Here is a 19,300-nt window from a genome sequence, read left to right on the forward strand (position 1 = left end):
CAATGGGGCACTTTATGTTACAAAGTAATGCCATTCGGTTTAAAGAATGCAGGGGCAACATACCAGCGTGCTATGGTGGTTTTGTTCCATGATATGATCCATCATGAAATAGAGGTATATGTGGATGACATGATAGCCAGATCTCATACTAAAGAAGAACATCTCGATCATTTATACAAACTGTTTGAGAGGTTGAAGAAATACAAGTTGAGATTGAACCCGAACAAATGCACCTATGGAGTAAGATCTGGTAAACTCTTGGGCTTTATTGTCAGTGGTAAAGGAATTGAGGTTGACTTGGCTAAGGTGAGAGCTATTCAAGAAATGCCAGTTCCCCGTACAGATAAAGAAGTCAGAGGTTTCTTGGGACGCTTGAATTACATTGCCCGATTTATCTCCCATTTGACTGCTACTTGCAAACCCATCTTCAAATTACTGAGGAAAAATCAAGAGATAATATGGAATGATGAATGTCAAGAAACTTTTGACAAAATCAAGAAGTATCTCCAAGAACCTCCAATTTTGATGCCACCAGTTGAAGGAAGACCTCTAATCATGTATTTGACCGTGTTAGAAAATTCAATGGGGTGTGTGCTGGGGAAACATGACGAGTCTGGTCTAAAAGAGCATGCAATATACTACCTTAGCAAAAAGTTTACCGACTGTGAAACAAGATACTCACTGCTTGAGAAAACTTGTTGTGCTTTGGCTTGGGCTGCTCCCCGACTAAGACAGTATATGTTGAATCATACCACTTTATTGATTTCTAAGATGGATCCTATCAAATATATATTTGAGAAACCTGCTCTCTCCGGAAGAATAGCGAGATGGCAGATGATTTTAACAAAGTATGATATCCAGTATACTACCTAGAAAGCAATCAAAGGAAGCATGTTAGCTGATCATTTGGCTCATCAAGCAGTTGATGATTACCAATCTATGAATTTTGAGTTCCCTGATGAGGATGTTATGCTTGTTACTGATTATGAAGAACCTGGACCGGATGAAGGACCCGAACTGGAATCCCGATGGACTATGGTTTTTGATGGATCTTCTAATGTATTGGGCAATGGTGTTGGTGTTGTAATTATTTCTCCCAAGGGTTGCCATACGCCTTTCACTGCTAGACTATGTTTTGATTGTACCAATAATATGGCTGAGTATGAAGCATGTATTTTGGGACTCAGAGCTGCTATAGACCTGAGAATCAAGTTTTTGAGTGTGTACGGAGACTCCGCCTTAGTAATCAGTCAGATCAAAGGAGAATGGGACACTAAACATCTGAATCTCATCCCTTATCGAGAGCGGGTGTTGACATTAATCCCATACTTTGAAGAGATTACATTCGAACATATTCCACGAGAAGAGAATCAGTTGGCAGACGCATTGACTACCATGTCATATATGTTTAGAGTCAGATGGGACAATGAAGCTCCCATGATCACCATCGAACGATTAGATGAACCAGCATATTGTTATGAACTTAATGTTGATGAAGTAGAAGAGAAACCTTGGTTCCACGAAGTAAAAAGATATTTAGAAACTCAGGAATACCCTGAAGGGGCATCCATCAATGACAGAAAATTTCTGAGGAAGTTCTCCGCTAAATTCTTTTTGAGTAATGGAGTATTATACAAACGTAATCATGATTTGATTTTGCTTCGCTGTGTGGATAAAAAGGAAGCAGAAAAGATTATGGAAGATATGCATGACGGTATTTTTGGGACTCATTCTAGTGGACATACGATGGCCAAGAAGATTCTGAGATCAGGGTATTATTGGTCTACCATGGAAGCTGATTGCCACCATCACTCCAGAACTTGTCATAAGTGCCAGATCTATGCGGACAAAGTACATGTACCTCCTGCTCCATTGAATGTGTTGACAGCCCCTTGGCCCTTTGCAATGTGGGGCATTGATATGATTGGAGAGATTAAACCTACTGCTTCTAATGGACATCGTTTCATTCTTGTTGCTATTGATTACTTTACGAAGTGGGTAGAGGCAGCCTTATTTGCTTCTGTCACCAAGAATGTGGTGGCACGGTTCATCAAGAATAGTCTTATTTGTCGGTATGGCATCCCTGAAAGAGTTATCACTGATAATGGTACTAATTTGAACAACAAGATGATTACTGAACTCTGCATGCAATTCAAGATAAAACACCATAACTCTTCTTCGTACCGGCCAAAGATGAATGGCGCCGTAGAAGCTGCTAATAAGAATATTAAGAAGATTATACAAAAGATGATAGTAACATACAAAGACTGGCATGAGATGGTACCATTTGCTCTTCATGGTTATCGCACTTCAGTACGCACTTCGACATGGGCAACTCCTTTCTCTTTAGTCTACGGAATGGAAGCCGTTTTACCAGTGGAAGTTCAGATTCCCTCTCTAAGAATTATGAAAGATGCTGGCTGAGATGAAGATGAATGGATTCAGACTCGACTCGATCAGATAAATTTGATTGATGAAAAGAGACTTGCGGCTGTTTGTCATGGGCAGATATATCAGAAGCGTATGACCCAGGCATTTAATAAAAAAGTCAAGAGACAGGTGTATCAAATTGGCGACTTGGTGATAAAGCGTATCATTCTACCACAAGGTGATCCTAGAGGCAAATGGACTCCCACATACGAAGGGCCATTTGTAGTTAAGAAGGTATTCTCTGGTGGAGCCATGATGCTTGCTACAATGGATGGCGAAGATTTCCCGCATCCCGTGAACGCGGACATAGTTAAAAAATACTACGCATAAAAGAGACCCGCTAGGTCGACATATCTAGGCAAAAGTAAGGGCATCCCGGCGAACCAAAAGGGTTCGGGCAAAAATTAGGGATAAACATATAAAAATGTACACCCGGCAAGTCGAAAACCTGAAAAGGCGGCTTGGGCAAAAAAGGGTATCCTGGTAGACTGAAAACCTGCAAAGGCGGTCCAGGCAAAAATTAGGGATTAAAGCGTATGACTATGTCCCGTTCTCGGTCAGCTTCACCAAAGTCAAAGAGACTGAACAAGCCAATCACTTCTATCCGACAACAAGAGATGAGATGCTTGAAGACATAATAGCAGTAGTTGAATTAAAATCAATAGGATTTTTTTTTCATAACTGTTTTTTCTTTGCTTTCTTGACAATTTCCTCTTACTAGGATTTCTGTCTCCTTGTATTAAAATTGCTTGTTTATAGGCCCTCTTTCAAAATCAATACAATTTTATTTTCAAAAAGATACTTTTGTTTTACTTTCTCCGTTTTGTTTGCATAAACGTCCATTGATTTAATTCGAATTAATATATGCATTTGAATATGATTGATGTTTACCGAAAATACATGCATAAAATAGAAATAGCAATTACTAAAAGACTTTAGGATCAAGGATAAGGTTTAACCATGCCTTCTAACAAATCCGGTTGCAAATCCTATTCCCCAGCAAAACCAGTTATTCCCAGAAGAAATTGGCACTACTAGACAGACTGGTCATCTCTTTTATCCCCAGTCAGGTTCTGTTGAATATTTCTACCATCAGACAGAAATCAAATATCCCCAGCTAAGAAAGGGTCATCAATACAAATATCTCCAACCAGAATATCGGTATTTATTTTCCCATGGCAAAAAATTTCAGACGCATAATTCATTCATGCTTCATTTCACAACATATACATGCATGCAATGTTCGCATTTATTTTCAAGAGCATAAAACATCTCATGCATCATGACATGGCATGAGGCTAACTCTTTTTTTTCCAGGTTAATTATCCTCCTGATACAGTCAAAATAAAGATTCATTCAGACGGATATCTTTATCGATTACATTCAAGATTCAGATACATCTTTCAGATATAATCCATATGAATATTCATTCTGACAAGCATTCTGATATCCTCCTAATGGTGGCATCTTTAAGCCCATCCCAGACATTTATTGCAAATACAACATATACAAATATTATCAGATATAGCCTAACATACGGCTCATTCTGATTCAGCCTAACGTATGATTCCTTCAACTGTTCCAATACGGTCTAGCGTATGACCCATTTGGATATTCATCCCCTCAGATACTACCTAGCGTGCGATACATTCTGAAATGTAGTCTAGCGTATGACTACCCCTTTTATCATCAGATACAGCCTAATGGACGGCTCATTCTGCTACTCAGATACGATCTAGCGTATGATCCATTCTGATCTTTTATCCTCAGATACAGCCTAATGGACGGCTCATTCAGCAACTTAGATATGGTCTAGTGTACGACCCAGTCTGGCTCTTCTCATCAGATACTACCTAGCGTACGGTACATTCTGAAATATAGTCTAGCGTACGACTACTTTTTATCGCCAGATACAGCCTAACGGACGACTCATTCTACTACTCAGATACGATCTAGCGTACGATCCATTCTGATCTTTATTTCTCCAGATACAGCCTAACGGACGGCTCACTCTGCTACTCAGATACGGTCTAGCGTATGACCCATTCTGATCCTTATCTCATCAGGTTCAGCTCACCCTAATATCACCTAATGGATGACTCGTTATACGGTCTAGCGTACGACCCAGTGTGACACCTAATAACATGAAATTATATCACATTTTAGGACTTAATTCAATTAGATTATATTATCATTTACTTTAATTTATCTCATTTTATCAGATATTATGCGGTATTTCCTTTCTATTTATGTCAGGTATCCATTTTGAAGCAAAAGTGAAAAAGGGAAGAAAAGGAGGTGTAAGAAGGAATAAAAAGGAAACAAATAACAAAGACCAAGCCCAGCCCAAAGAAAGCGCACGTTGTGCCTGTGACGGGCGTCACAAAGGTTGTGACGAGCGTCACACTAAGCACACTCCTGTGACGAGCGTCACACATGGTGTGACGGACGTCACACCTTTCCCCTATATTTTTGGCACTAGGAACGCAACTGACCACGTTGAAATCTATTTCCACGCTTGACCCTCGGAACGAAAAGACCGCGTATACGGAAACCCTCGGAAAGCAGTTACACAAGTAGCAGTATAAATAGCAGCTAATTGGGAAAGCTCTCGGTTCGGAGATTTTCCACGCCTTTTGCCGTTTTCGCATTTTTTTCTTCTTCCAGCAGTTTAGGCTTATATTTTTATAGTATTACTTTGCAGAATTTTTATTGTTTTACCTTTTTGCAATTCTATTTTCTTTTCTAGCATTTAATTAATTCTTTTCGCACAATAGTTTCTACACCGGAAACTATTGTGTAACTTTTACCGGATCTAACCTTACGTTAGAATCTAGTTTTTTATTTCCTTCGTTTTAATTTGTTGTTTAATTGAAGAATCCAAGAACAAATCCTACTGGCTTGTGGTAGAGTGTTCAAGACTATTGTTTAACGCATTCAGATTCTTTAATTATTATTTAATGCTTTGTTTTATTACTTATTTATATTATCTACCTGGGATGAATCTGTTTATGCATGATATGTATTTTTGTTTGTTTAGCATGTCTGGCTAATTCGCCTAGATATCGGTATGTAAAGTAAGCGAAATAAGGGATCAAGACTAAGTCGGTCTAATCAAACTTAAAATTAAAATCAATCTTTTTACGGTCTCAATTTACAGGTTTAATAACAAGAACTTTTTACAAAAGTAAAAGACATAAAGAAGTTAAAATCAATAGAGCGAGAGTTTGAGGTTTTAACTGGACAGTGTAAATTAGGCATTAATTCTAGATCAGGGCGAGAGCAAGTTTTAGAGTTAATTAAATTCTGACCTTTTCCAAAAAGTATTCTTAAAGATTGAATGTGAGGACGAGAGTTAAGCATTCGGGTTTAATTGTATAACCTAAGTCAACAGAGCGAGAGTTTGAGATAAGGGTGTTTAAAACGGTCAATGTTTTCTTAAAAAGAGTTTCTGCAACTTTATTGCTTTCAAAAAGTGGTTTTTGACTTAATTATAAGTGACAGCTACATTAACATAAAGTCATGGTTTATTCAACAGAGCGAGAGTTTGAGATAAAACCTTTAATCAATAAAGTTAACTGAAACGATTTATTTTAAAACCAAGAAACCGACAAAGAATTGATTCCCTAATTACGACGAACTACATACCGATATCCGATTTATTAATATTTAATCTAGATCTTATTTTAGTTTTAGCTTTTTCCCCCAAACAATCAAAGTATTACCTGCCTTAGCTTTACGAAGTAACCTTAGATAACGGTATATCGATTCATAAGTCTCTGTGGGATCGATATCTTTTAAAACTACGCGATAGAACTGTGCACTTGCAGTTTGTACCCCAAATTCGACTCATAAAGTCGCGATCAACACCCATGTCTTCAAATATGGTCTAATGTACGACGCACTCTGAAGCTCTCATCATCAAACTTTCTGGATGGCATCTTTAAGCCCATCTCCATCAAGACTATCTTTTAATTAACAAGTGAAAATTTTTGGGGCATTCTAAGTGTTCAATAATCTTCCACCTCCAGATCACGAATGGCGTACATACCATTCTAATTCTCTCGGTTTAAGAATATTGAACAGGGGCAGCTGTCATACCCCAAAATTTGTCTGTTAATTTTTATGATAAATTGATTCATGCATGGCATTCATTTCACATTTGCATTCATTCATTAGCATACATTCTCATATAAATTATAAATTTTAATTTATTTATTATGTGATACATATATAAAAAAATAATAATGATTTTGGTTATCTGTATGATATAAATAAATTATATATATATAAATAAAATAGTTTTAATTTAATGATAAATAAAAATAGATTTGAATTTTAATTGTATAATTAAAAATTTTAATTAATTTTATTTGTTAAAGCTCATTAAATTATAATAACTATTTTTTATAATTTAGTGACTCATGTTCCATTTATTCATTATTTATAAATAGTATTTATTTAGTAATTCACGTTTTTTACTTAATAAAATTTATTTATAAGAGTAACATTTTTTTAAAAGCCCGTAAATTATAAAATAATTTTGGTTGATATAAGTAAGAATAATTTTGATTTTTTTTTAAATGATAAAAGTAAAAATAGAAATAGGTTTAAATTTTAATTCAATTATGTAACTAAAATTTAAATTAATTTTTATTTGTTAAAAGTCATTTAAATTATTCATTATTTATAATAATATTTGTATTTAATAAATATTTAGCAAGGTTAAACCCTAACTCTCCTAAAGTATAGGAAGGGATCCAAATATTTAGCAAGGTTAAACCCTAACTCTCCTAAAGTATAGGAAGGGATCCAAATATTTAGCAAGGTTAAACCCTAACTCTCCTAAAGTATAGGAAGGGATCCAAATATTTAGCAAGGTTAAACCCTAAAGTATAGGAAGGGATCCAAATATTTAGCAAGGTTAAACCCTAATGTATAGGAAGGGATCCAAATATTTAGTAAGGTTAAACCCTAATCCACACCATTATAAATACTTCATATGGCTGCAGCAAGGGGGAGGACGAAAAAGAGGAGAGATACAACAGAAGAAGATACACAAGGCAAGGCAGAAGCAAGAAGATTCACGGGCAGGGAAAAGAGAAGCAACCATAAAGCACTCAAATCCTCAGTAAGTGTTCATTATGGAATTTGCATCCAGCATGATTACCTTGCAATACTCCTTAATTCATGCATGAATAATATTGGTTTAATATTGGTTTAATAATTAATTTATCTAATTATTATTATATAAGTGTTGTTTCTAGCATGATTATGTTTATTTCACATGCTGTTATTACATAATAATGATGATGATGATATAATAGTGATAATATAAATCCTTGGTTGTCTTTAACATGTATGTGTAAGGTTTGTTTTATCATTATCACTTGCAGTAAAGAGAACTAATACATGAGTAAAATAATATAAGCTTCTTGATTTGTGCATGACTATTTTTATTATTGCATGATGATTACATATGATCTTATTTTATGTGTGTGGTTTGATATAAGATGAAGTTACAGGTTTGTTGTATTCACACGAAAGAAACAGCATGAGAAAAAATAAAGTAGCTTGCCGTAAGAGAGAAAGCTGTAACATGCATGGTGGTGTTGTGTCAAAATGGAAAAATCCATGTAGAATTAATATATATTTTAAGGAAGGCGAATGAATAACGAATGGACCAACATGGCTCGTTGGTAGCTCCCCCTCACTGCAGCGTAGAGGTCTTGGGTTTGAGCCCCCAGGACCTATTAATGTTTTTACTATGTTTACTCCCTTTCCACTATAATTAATTCACCACTATTTTTCTATTATTAAAATAAAACCCATTAATTAATTTTCTAATTAATATATTATATTAGTTATTTAAACTAGGATATAATTTAATCTAGTTTATTAATTAAATTTTCATATATCACTTAATAATTAAAATGAGCTATTTTGAATAATAAAAATCTAATTATATATTTTTTTTTATTTCTTTCTTTGTAGTTTAATTAGGTTTTATTATTTTGTATGCCCTTTTAATTTTATACTCGTTAATTAAGATTTAGATATTTTATATCCCCTTTTAAATTATGTACCCCCATCCCGAAGCCATGTAATAGCGTAGTCTTATTTTTCGCACTTTAATTTTTCCATACTGTGAATATAACTGTCTACATGTATGCTAATAGGATTGCATGGAAAGATAAATAATCGAACTTAGATAAATTAATTCAAGATAATATATCCGAATCCAATCATTTCCATACTTGCACCTCTAGGGTAACCCTCTCTTTGTTGCCTTACGATATTACGGTCATGTCCCGCGAATGTGGGGGTACCCTTAGCAAAGACCCTTTCGATTAAATCATCATCATCCCTAAACAGATAAGTCATAGTCCCTTCGATCAAAAGGTCAATGTCCCTACAAGATAAATCATAGTCCCTCGAACGTTGCCTTCGAATATATGACCTTGTCCCTCGAACGTTGCCTTCGAATATATGACTTTGTCCCTCGATGACCCTTCGTTGTAGCCTATGATTAAATGATGATCGTCCCTTCGAATGCTCAGGTATCCTTACAAATGTTGCCTTCAATGACCAATCGACGACCCCACGATGTCTCATTACATCCAAAGGATAAGACTACTTACTTCTCAATAGTAAGGACAATTTTACCCTCCTAAGGATAGGAAACACCTATAAAGACCTTGGTTAGATATAACTCTTAAATGCTTGCTCACAGCTTAAAATACTTTTCACACCTCACACTTTTCAAAACATCTTTTAGAAAATCACCACTTGGTATACATTCGCACCAGAATCATCGCCGAGTTATATTTTTCTAAACATCTTTCAAAATCAAACGAGATAAACACTCTGTATACATTCGTACAAGAATCATTACAAAGTTAAACTCTCCTTTCAAAATATTTTCTAAACACACCACATTTCTCAAACACTTTCTCAAACAAGAAAAACATAAGTGAGTTAAGAAATTAAGAGCCCATGGATAACCATGGGGATACAAAGGGTGCTAACACCTTCCCTTTGTATAATGTACCTCCCGAACTCAAAATCTAATCAAGGTCTTTCCTGTTCTTTTCCGTCTTTCCTTATTGGATAAAAGAAAAGTCGGTGGCGACTCTTGCTATCTGCAACATTGCTTTTCAAAGCAAAACCACAAAGTCAGTTCACCGTATCACAGACATCATAACAAAGAGCATGGTATTAGTGACACATCAAAGCACAACACCAGAATATTCATCATGGTTGCAGTCTATTTTATCACATGAACAAATGGCACAACCGATAGTAAAACAACTCGGACACCACACTTGAAAAACAACAAACCAATTAATACAGCCAAATCAAAACTTAAATATGCAACGATTCAGAATGAAAACTTAAGATTTCAATGTTACCACGAATCCGTAATCTCGAGGGTGAGGCTCCTATGAGCGTTGTCGCAACGGCGTGAGCAGTGTCAGTTCCGTTGTTGTTGAAATATGCCCGGCGTTTTACTACCACATCTTCCAACGGCCTTCAACCGAACGATTCGAAGTTATGGTTGCCTCGTGTGGTCAACGTCACGAAGGAGGCGTTTTCGAGAAAGAGGAAGAGGAGGCGTTTTCGAGGAAGAGGAAACGTCCCTCTCCCTACTACACGCTAAAGAAAAGAAAATGAAAAGAGGAACGCTTCCGCTTCCTCGAAAACACCTCCTTCGTCTCCACTAACCCTTAACTCACCTTCAGCCACAATCACCCACCATCGAAACAACCTTCAATAACCCTCGATTCATCATCCACTCACTGTTCATTGTCTCCTTCATCAAACTCCACCATCAAACGGCGACGAAACTTCTTTCTCCCACCAAAACCGCGACTCGCAACAACAACCCGTCGCACCCCTCAATATCTCCTCCGCCGAAATCGCGACACCGCGAAAAACCCTCGCCGTTCACCCTTTCTCCATCGTCACTCTTCACTTCCACCATCCACCGCCACTATCACGACCCCTCCGCCTCAGCTCCAACCGTCGACACGAAACCCTTCTTACTGAGCTTCATCGATGAAGTCAAGGCAACAACAACATCAGAACCACCGCTCCGTTTTGTGACGTTGACCACACGAGGCAGCCATAACTTTAAATCGTTCGGTTGAAGGTCGCCGGAAGATGTGGTAGTAAAACGTCGGGCATATTTCAACGACAACGGAACTGACACTGCTCACGCCGTTGCGACAACGCTCATAGGAGCCTCACCCTCGAGATTACAGATTCGTGGTAACATAGAAATCTGAAGTTTTCATTCTGAACCGTTGCATATTTAAGTTTGGATTTGGCTGTATTGATTGGTTTGTTGTTTTTCAAGTGTGGTTTCCAGGCTATTTTACTATCGGTTGTGCCATTTGTTCATGTGATAAAATAGACTGCAACCATGATGAATATTCTGGTGTTGTGCTTTGATGTGTCACTAATACCATGCTCTTTGTTATGATGCCGATGTTCCTGTTGAGTAATGTTTGTTAATTGAATTGATATCATCTGTTTTGAGTTGTTTCATTTCGACATTACGGTAACCATTGGAGTCGTGTTATACTATTTGTAGTCTCCGTTTTGATTTATTTCAGTTTACTTCCTTTGATTGTTTGAAATAGAATGTCGCACAATTCTCTTCCGATGTGTGCTGATGAAAATGATGTGATCGTGTGGTTGAAGGTTTGTGTTTGAAGTCGAATACCATCTGCAATCTCAATGCATATTGGTTTCGAGTCCAATCTGTTTTCGTTTAGGTTTAGCTTCTGGTTTGATTATGCCGTTTCGGTATTTGATAATAATAATTTTGATGCTTGTTGTTCTGTGTGTTTGTCATCATTACATTTCTGGAATATAATTGTGAAGAGTGATTTGGAAGTGATGAATAGAACGGTTAGTGCATGTTGGAGTTTCAAGCTACCGGTTTTCTTGTTTCCTCTGTTTTTATATGTGGGTTTTGGTTGTGGGAGCTGTAAACAAATACACAACCATTCTTTTGTGATTTAGAATAGAACACTCATTGCATAAAAAAAGGAGGAGTTTAAATATATATTCAATGTTTGTTAATGATTTTATGATAGTATATATGTATAAAATAAACATTTATATGTGACAAATAATTATCTAATAACTATATATATTTTATAATGATTAAATGAAATCAAGATTTTTTTAATAAAATAAGTGTTCCATATATTACAAATAATTATATATTTTACAATAATAAAATAAAATAATGATTTTTTTTTATAAAAAACGGATGAAAAGGAGTATAGTAAGCGTCTGCTTCATTATCTCTCGAATATTTGAATAATCGACGTTCGCCGCATTGCTCAAATTCTCGTCGTCTAAATTAAAACTTTAACCAAATACCAACTCAAATTACTTTTCAAAATTAAATATGATTTCTAGTTTCGGAAAATCATAATCATACAATTTCAAATCATTTTTTTAATTAATACAAATTCCAAATTCTTTTAATTCTAAATTTCAGATAATAAAAGGAAAGGAGGCGTTCGCTTCATTATTTTTCGGTTATTCGAATAATTGGTGTACGCCACATTGCTCGAATCTTCGTCATCAAATTAAAACCAATCGAACAAATTCAAATCACTTTTCAAAATCAAATATAATTTCTAAATTCAAATTATTTTCAAACCATAACATTTCAAATCATTTCTTTTAAATTAACTATAAGTTCTAAATCCTTTTAATTCCAAATTTAAGATAATAAAAGGATAGGAGGCGTTCGCCTCATTATCTTTCGATTATTCAAATAATTGGCGTATGCCACATTGCTCGAATCTTCGTCATCAAATTAAAACCAATCGAATAAATTCAAAATCACCTTTTAAATCAAACACGAATTCACAAAATAAATTTTAAATTAAACTTCAAATGAAGAGAATGGGAGGCGTTTGCCTCACCATTCCTTGATTATTTGAATAATTGGCGTACGCCACATTGCTCAAATCATCGACTTTTCAAAACCTACCAATTTAAAATTCAAACTATTTTCGCAAATCAAATATGATATCTAAGAACAATTCTTTTCATAAATTAAACTTCAGATGATAAAAGATGGGAGGCGTTCGCCTCACCATCTCTCGATTATTTGGATAATTGACGCTCGCAACATTACTCAAATTATCGACTTCCGACTAAAACACGCTAAATAAACTTGGATAAGGGAATAGGTGGCGCTCGCCTCATTATTCTTTGAATAAGCAAGTAGGAGGCGTACGCCTCACTACCGTGCATATTCAACATCCACAAACAAACTTTCAAAATAATTCGAACGAAAAAAGGAGTAGAAGGCGGTCGCCTTATTATTCCTCGAAAGAATTGGACGATTGTTGTGCACCACATTGCTCAATCTTTCATCGTTCTTCAAAAACACCTTAACATATTAAACCTAACTTCTCGCCCCCGCGCGATCGAACCAATCAAACAAAAACACCTAAACACGTCAATTCAACTTGTCACCCACGCGTGACCAAAACCCTTCTTTCAAAAAGAACACTGTAAATCCTTTCTGATGCGCACAACAAACTAGTGCTAGAGCCTCCACCGATAGTAGACAAGCCAGCGTTTAGCCGTTAGAACGCCGACCTACACAGTCGTTCATCAAACAAAACACACCAAATATTCGTAGTAGCCCGAACTACGAATGCTCTGATTTCCTTATTGCACCATAAGGATACGTAGGCAGGAGATTGTTGTATCTTCGCGAGCACACTAATAAAAAACCTCCCTTTTCCCCTCCTGAGGTCTTCATCCATATCTATCATCTATTCTAATTACTCGAAGCAAGCGAATAACAATCAACTAACATTCAAATAGCAAATCAGACTAAAAGGTTCCCGTTGAGTACAACGGACGTGAAGGGTGTTAATACCTTCCCCGACCTACACAGTCGTTCATCAAACAAAACACATTAAATATTCGTAGTAGCCCAAACTACGAATGCTCTGATTTCCTTATTGCACCATAGGGATACGTAGGCAGGAGATTGCTGTATCTTCGCGAGCACACTAATAAAAAACCTCCCTTTTCCCCTCCTGAGGTCTTCATCCATATATATCATCAATTCTTATTACTCGAAGCAAGCGAATAACAATCAACCAACATTCAAATAGCAAATCAGACTAAAAGGTTCTCGTTGAATACAACAGACGTGAGGGGTGCTAATACCTTCCCCTTGCGTAATCGACTCCCGAACCTGAATATGGTTGCGACGATCATTATTCTTATTTCTAAAGGTTTTCTCGATATTTTCCTATTCCTTCATTGGAATAAATAAAGTTCGATGGCGACTCTGTTCGAACTAACATTTTTCCGCGTCATATCGCGATGGATCGCATTTTTTTGAGGTGCGACAGACTGGCGACTCTGCTGGGGACCCCTGCTCCAAGCAAGAGAGAGTCTAGCCTAACTTAGTCTGATTTTGCTATGATTGTTATAAGATATTCCTTTCTTCTGTATTGCTTCTTTGCATCGTATTATGTTGCTTGTATGTAATGTATTTTGATACTTTGATATGGGACTTGGTGTATGCTGTGTGATAAGCTCCATACCCGAGCTTCGAGAAGAACTTAGAACCCGGAGTTGTGTAGTATTGAACCGAGGGGTGTACACCTCATTGGGAAAATACGAAGACTCCACCTAGAGTAGATCTGTTTGGACTTTCCAGCACAATATGGCTAGCCCATTATTGTGGGGAGGTTCTAGATACGATCCGTGACTCTAGGGACCTCGCCTTAAACCCAGGTTTTGTTTTCATGATTGGCGATTATGTAGTATTGAACCAAAGGGTCTACACCCTGTTCGAACAATACGAGAATCCCACTTAGATTAGATCATTTAAGAACTCCCATCACGATGTGGCTAGACCACCATTGCGAGGAAGTTTTGAACTTGATCCGTGAGTCTAAGTTCCTTCCTTGAAAACATAACTTTAGAACCTACCTTTGGGAATTTCTAGTAATTAGAGAAACCCATACTTTTTTCCTTTTATCCTGATCTACATGACGTATGAATGATCTTGAGTATTTGTATTCCTTTGTGAAAAAAATGGCAAAGTTTCATGCATTTGCATATCATCAGCATGCATTGCATATCATTATCCAGAAACAAAAACTTACACAATACTCTACCCTTTGTCCAGTAACACTGACTACTCGACACCGGTACGAGACACGCTGCAACTACAAGATGACACTTGAACAGCTGGAAGCAAACCAAGTTTCGATGAGAACAGACATTGACTCCATGTAGGCAAAGATGGATCGCTTGCTGGAGACCATGTTGCTCTTGGCCCAGAAGGAGAAGGATGCTGAGACTAGCGCTGAAGCCAGGAAAGTTGCTGCTCAGTTTGGATCGCCATCACTTAGCATCCCTGGAGTAACTAACCTTGATGATAATCCTGCCCATCCTGGAGGAGGAACCATCCCTATTCCTGTTCCCATGGTCAACATGAATCCCCGTGAGCACTCTGCTACATCTGCTCGACATGGATCCACGATGGGTGATGAAGATCCGTATGATGCTTTCTTCATGCCACAACCCGGCAAGCCTGTTATTGGAGGTCTTCTAGACCCTGCTGTTGAGAGACTCCATGTTCTGGAGGAGAAATTCAAGTCCTTGGAGGTTCACACTACTCCCGGTTTGGACGCCGTCGATATGTGCCTAGTATCAGGATTGATGATTCCACAAAAATTCAAAGTTCCGGACTTTGACAAATACAAAGGGATCAGCTGCCCTAGGACTCATCTCAGAGCCTACTGTCGCAAGATGGCTGCCCACATCAATAATGATCGACTCCTGATTCATTACTTCCAAGATAGCCTCAGTGGGGCATCCTTAGAGTGGTATATGCAGTTAGAAATAGGACAAGTCCAATCATGGAGAGATCTCGCTGAAGCCTTCCTAAGGCATTATCAGTACAATACTGATCTAGCACCCAACCGCACACAGCTGCAAGACATGACTCAACGCAACAATGAGTCATTCAAGGAATACGCACAGCGTTGGAGAGAGCTAGCAGCTCGTGTCCAACCTTCTCTTCTTGATAAGGAGTTGATTGATATGTTTATGGGAACTCTTCATACCCATATGATGCAAATTAAAAAATGAAGTCAGATTTACAAAAATTTAAATATGCCCGGACAAAATTAGGGTATGACAGGTATGGCTGGTGCATCGTGAGAATACTCAACATCTGCCATGACTACATTTGTTTCATCATCTTCTTCCTTTGGGGAATCGCTGAGGGATTTTGTCTCGCTAGCTTGGTTGCTCGAGACGCCTTGGATTCTTCCACTTTTTAGGGCACTCTCGATGCGTTCTCCAATTGTCACTAAGTTAGCGAAGTCTGATGCTGCACTGCTAATCATCCTTTCGAAGTATGGACTTTGTAGGGTGTCCCTGAATAATTCCATCAATTCTTTGTCTAAGAGTGGTGGCTTAACGCAAGTCGCTAACTCTCTCCATCTTTGGGCATACCCTCTGAAGGATTCATTGTCTTCTTGAGATAAGGCTCTTAGCTGCATGCGGTCGGGAGCTATGTCCATATTATATTTGTATTGCTTCAAGAATGCGTTAGATATGTCCAACCATGATTGAACATGATTCCTTTCTAACTTCATGTACCAACTTAATGATGCCCCGGTCAAACTCCTGGAAACAGTGAATCATCAACTTACCATTGTGGGCATGAGATGTCATTTTTCGACAAAACATCACCAAATGGTGCTTTGGACAGCTATCCCCTCTGTACTTCTCAAATTCTGGTGCTTTGAATTTTGCGGGCATAACCAGGCCAGGTACCAAACACATGTCTAAAGCATTCAGTTCAAGAGTATCTTGTCCTTCTATGGCCTTGAGTCTTTTCTCTAGCACGCAACATCTTTTAGCAATCTCATCATCTTGTGGTTGTTCAACATTAACCACTAGGCTTGTTCCATGGGAATCTGGCACAGAGAATGCAAAACTGTGAAACTCAACAACATCATCACGTGAGGGATCTTGAACAACATGATGTTCTTGTACAATAGAGTTATTAACTGGGATTCGCACAAGCTGAGGTTGGGTAAGACCATTTACTGGAGCTGGAATAACATTCTCTACGACTGCAGTCTGCTGAATGTTGTCCTCCCTCTTTTCTAAAGCTATCATAGCCTCCACAAGTTGGTCTATCTGGTTTTTCATCGAGTCAACATCTCCTCTTAACGCAATGTGATTTTGCTCCAATGGATCCGTGGTTTTTCAAGAACTACTTTAAGTCTGATATAAGTGTCGGGAAATCAACTGCAGGTTATGGACAAAGGATGAATGAGTTTTTTGTATATATATTTTTGCGAAAAATGATATGCAATGCGTGATGAATGCAGATGCCATGATATGTGTATGAGTGTAGTGACATGTTTAGGATCACAGGTTCAAAGTGTTCTCAGATGGATCAGCATAACGGGTATTTCTGATTAATGGAACCCCATGGGTAGGCTCTACAGTTGGTAGGTTCCGAGAGTCACGAATATTTCTTGAGGACGTCACTGCCGTGACGAAGACTCGTCGGACAATAATATCCTTAAGAAGATCTCGTCTAGGTGAGGTCTTTGTATTATCCCAACAAGGAAAACTCCATGGGGACTCTACTACACAACTCTCGAGTCTAGGGTTCTAACAAAGTTATCAGAGTCATAGATTGAGGTTGGAAATATTACTGTAAGATAGTAATATGTCCAAGGGATCTCATCTGATTGGGGCCTTTGTATTAACCCAATAAATCTGAAACTTCGTAGGTTAATACTACATAACCGCCGGATAGAGTGGGTTAAAAGGTCCCTAGAGTCATTGATCCAACTTGGGAATACTATCGTCATGACGAAAACTCGTCGGGCAATAATATTTCAAGAGAATCTCCTCTAGGCGGGGTCTTCGTATCTTCCCAACAAGGAAGACTCCTTGTGGGCGCCCACTATGCAACCACCAACTTAATCTTATGGTTTTTCTCGGACTCGGGTAGAGAGTCTATCTCACAAAGTACCACTAACAGAGACCCCTAAATAAGACACAGTCAATAAACCACAACACAATAATTACAACAGAATAATAATAACAGAATAAAAATAACAAACCAACAAACAAGATTAACACACAATGCAGAAACTGAACTAAATTAGGCTTCACTCTCTTTTGCTTGGAGCTAGTCCCCAGCAGAGTCGCCATCTGTCACATCTTGAAAAATACGATTCCTCGCGATGGTCGCGGAAATAATTACGTTCGAACAGAGTCGCCACCGAACTTTATTTATCCCAATGAAGAAATAGGAAAATATCGATAAAACCTTTAGGAAATAGAACAATGGTCGTCGCAACCATATTCGGGTTCGGGAGTGGATTACGTAAGGGGAATGTATTAGCACCCCTTACGTCCGTTATACTCAACGGGAACCTTTTAGTTCTAATTTGTGTTTCGAGTGTTAACTTATGTTTGTTTGTTATCTTTGGGTTATAAAATATTAGAAATTGAAATGGATGAGAACCTCAGAAAGGGAAAGGGGAGGTTTCTTTTATTAGTGTGCTCGCGAAGATACAACAATCTCCTGCCTACGTCTCCTTATGGTATAATAAGGAAATTAGAACATTCGTAGTTCGGGGAACTACGATTGGTTAGTGTTTTTTAATGAACAACTGTTTAGATCGCGTTCTAAAGGCTAAACGTTGGCTTGTCTACTCTCGGCGGAGGCTTAAGCATTAGTTTGTTGTGCGCATTAGAAAGGATTAAATAGTGTTCTTTTTTAAAAGATTTTTGATCACACGAGGGTGACAAGTTGAGTTAATATGTTGGATGTTTTGTTTGATTGGTTATGATGTTTTTTTTTTGGTTGAATGATGATTACTCAGATAGTTGAGTAAGACAACTCATATCCTAACAACCGGGAAAGGGAGTAGAAGACTCTGGACCACTTTCTTTTTCATCCTTAATTATAGAAAGGATTTGATAATAATTAAAGTGTTTCAAACAGATGACGAATACTCGGATAATCGAGTAAGACAACTCGTATCCTAATAATCGGGAAAAGGAATAGAAGACTCTAGACCGCTTTCGGTTTCATCTGGGTATTTATGAAAATAAGGTTGTATATGGTTAATGTATTTTAGAATGAACGACAAGTACTTGAATAGCTGAGTAAGACAACTCATATCCAAGCATTTGAGAAGAGGAGCTGAAAGCTCAAAACCATCTCCCTTTTCGTATAGTTAAGAAAGCGATTTGATTAAGTTGTATTTGCTGAAAAATGTCAATTGTTCGACTGATCGAGTAAGAGAACTCGTATTCGTCCAATTGAGGAGTGAAGTTGAAAACTCAAAGTCAACTCCCTTTTCATTCAACTTATTGTAAAAAATGTTTTGATTTAATCAGGGTATTTCAATTGAGTTTGAGAGAAAATACTCGACGTTGGATCGAGGTTTTAGATTTGTGTTTTGAATGAAGTGAATTTATTTAGTGTATTGCTCTTCTACTCGATAAAAATCGAATAGGTCTCATTGTAAGAAATCCAAAGAGTAAGCTATGTGAGGTTGATGGCGGTGCTTTAAAAGCGATCGACTTACAAGGGTGTTTTGAATTGATTTGGAAAAGGCGCACTCGACATTGACCGAGGTTTGTATTTACATGTGCATATGAATTGAATTATGAAAATGGTCTCAAAATGAGATTGCTTATGAATTTTAGCTTATGCAACGTGAATGCAAAATAACCAACAAGAAAATAAAGAGTCTCATTGTAAGGTAGCCCAAGAGAAAGCCTTTTGTGTGCTAAAGTGACCTAAGCTAAACAAAGG

This window comes from Lathyrus oleraceus, chromosome 4 (genome assembly GCF_024323335.1).
Source record: "Lathyrus oleraceus cultivar Zhongwan6 chromosome 4, CAAS_Psat_ZW6_1.0, whole genome shotgun sequence".
NCBI classification, from domain to species: domain Eukaryota; kingdom Viridiplantae; phylum Streptophyta; class Magnoliopsida; order Fabales; family Fabaceae; genus Lathyrus; species Lathyrus oleraceus.